Genomic DNA, 2897 nt, shown 5'->3' on the forward strand with positions numbered 1-2897 from the left:
CTTGCAGTCCCTTTGGCAGTGGTGCTTGCTGCCACAGTCACTGGTCCATCCAACACCCACTCAGGACAAATGGTGGGAGACACAGCCTCAAGCTGTATTTTCAGGCAGTCTTTCATTCTGGATGCCTGGCTCACCTTTTTTGGGGCCTCATTTTCAGAGGAAACAAGTGCTTTACTCAGGGACTCAAGTAGGGCACCCAGAATAAGAGGCCACTTTTGAAAATGTCGGCAAAGGCATCTTGTTTTATCTGCACTTCATTAGTCTTATCCCCAAAGTCTTTCATGTTATGTTCTGCAGTGAAAGGTCATTGTTTTAGATCAATCATTTTCAGTGGGATTTAATCCAGTTCTAAGTCAAACTAATCCACTTTGGTAAAGGTTGAAGGGCAGTAAAAATTCATTTGTTAAGACAGATCTGGTCTTATTTTTTAAATGTGGCTGTTGATGTTGAGTCCTTAATTGTGTACGCTCAGCATGAGGTGTCCTTCGGAGAGGTTCCAGAAATCATAGGATTGAGTTATTTTGTATTCATATTGTATTTTTGCTTCCAGTATTTTCTTAACACGGGTTGTTTCTTTTTCCTCTTACCTGTAGAGCCTCTTTTCAAAATGGTGCTCTGGTGGCAGCTGCTGATAAGCAGGCTTTTTCATGTTTTCCTGTTGAAGCTTAAGAATCCAGGTTACTTTCCCCTCATTACATAAAGAGTAAAGCTGCATTCTTCTGTCTGGGCAGGACTAGCAAACACTGTAGTGTGAAGTAGCTCATGAGGAGTTAAAGCTGCTTTCAATTAGCTACTGCGTTCTCTCCACTTAAAGGAACCCCCACAACTGAGCATGCTTGACAGCCCCCTGTGCATATCCCTGAATCATTCTGGCAAGGAAAAACTGCCATCATCTTTTATTCAGACACAGTGCTGTTTCCTCACTGGACTCTGAAATGAGCAAGTGCTGGAAGATAGCACATTTTGCCAGAGAGTTCTGAGGGTTTATCAGCTTGTGTCTGCACAGGATTTTGAACATACCAGAGGCTACTGTGTGTGAATGCTGAATGGTATTAAATACACTGCAGTGATCCCAAATGGGCTTTGGGGTACAGACCTACCCTTTCCCATGGGAGAGCAAGAGCTTTGCAGGTTTTGTACTAATCAGTACCCTTGTGTTTTAGAGTTCTTCCCGTGTAGGTTAGTAGATACAGAGTACTTCACCACAGTGCATGGCATGAACCCTGTTGCTGCTGAGCAGCTCTCAGGCAGTGTCATCATTCTTTTTCCTAGGATTTACCCTTGAGTTATGAGGGAGGTTCTGTGAGAGTGATTCAAGATTAATATGAAATTGAAATATGACAAAGAGTAGAATATTTTCACACACTGTGACAGCCTAGAGGCTTGTTAAACTGTGGTGTATGGTTTGGCTAGAAGTATGTCACTGAAATTATAGTCCCTTGTGGTTTGGGAGAGAATCATCACACTACAGCTACACCCACTGCTATCTCGTGCTCTGATCTTGTCGTTGGTTACACCACCTATCCTCCTGATGCACACTTATCTCACTTTACTGGGGGAATGTGCTGCTAGAATTCTAACAATAAAAATTGCCGATAGTCCTAAACCTCTGGAAGAGTCTGTCCTTACAGCACTGTCTGAGCACCATGCCACATGTAAGGGCCAGCTACAAGTATTTCCAGGATCAGATGTTAACAAACTCCATCTCTCTCTCTCTCTTCCACAGTTGTCTCTACTTCATTTGCTGTGATGTGGAAGCTGGTTAACCTCCCCCACCAGTGGGTGGTTTCTCTTCTCTCTCTCTGTTTTTCAGTATCTTGTCCCTAAGACTTTCATCATTTAGCAGTTTCCTAAATGAAACATTTCCTTACTGCAGAAAGGAGAGGGAAGATCATTTTCTCCAGGGATCAGGAAGATGTTAGTGGCAGGGACTTTGTAGCAGCCCTGCTGTAATTCCATGAGTTTCGGAAAGACTGCCACAGAATGTGTGTGCTCTCTCTGTGCTTCCAGGACAACAAAAGGGGAGGTTTTCCACCGTGGGGAAAGTCTGGAATGACACATGGTGGTTTCCTTGTGGTGTTGCCTCCTCATCAGTGTCCCTGCAGCTGAACACCAGCACTGGGGAGACACCCTTTGCCTGTGGTGGTGTCCCCAGTGCCCTGTGTGAATGAGCACTGAACTGGAATGGCATTTCAGCAGGGAGCTATTTATGGAACATGGGTGCTGTCCAATAATCAGATATGCCTGTGGAGCAGAGCCACTGCCTTAGGTCATAGTGCAATTTTCAGTGCCATAAATTTCTCCATCTACAGATTCTTGCTGGGTGTGGTCACTTTGGGAACAATTCTCAGTCCTGCCTCATGATGAGAGCAGTATTCCTGAGCTTTGATGGGAATCACGGAGTGATGCCTGGCACCCGAGCTCAATAGGGGAACCACAGGCAGGCACTGTTTGCACCCCATTCAGCACTCTAATAAAAGACCTGCTGATTTTTCCATTTCCTTTCCATTTTTTAAGACATCGTGACTCATAAATATTGTAATAGATTATAAAACTCATTGTGTGAGCTCTAATTTCTGGTTTTTTGTATCTCTGTGGAGTCACTATTGAGGGTGAAGATCCAGAGCAGTAGGCTCTGTATGCACAGGAGAATATAGGTACTCTCCCCCAGACCTTGGATGTGAAATGCAATCTCTTCCCTTGCTTTAGATAACAGACTCTGGAAATGCTGCACACAACGTTGTCTTATTTTAGCACTTTTTCTTGCAACTGTTGAATTTAGATGTGTATCTGGTTTTAGAGCAGTGAGGTTACACATGACCTTATGGATTCAAGGTTAGGAATTTTTGAGATGCTTTAGACTGAAAAATAGCTGTTTTACAGAAGCCTCAATTAAG

This window comes from Sturnus vulgaris, chromosome 19 (assembly GCF_052056855.1).
Source record: "Sturnus vulgaris isolate bStuVul1 chromosome 19, bStuVul1.hap1, whole genome shotgun sequence".
In the NCBI taxonomy this organism is placed as follows: domain Eukaryota; kingdom Metazoa; phylum Chordata; class Aves; order Passeriformes; family Sturnidae; genus Sturnus; species Sturnus vulgaris.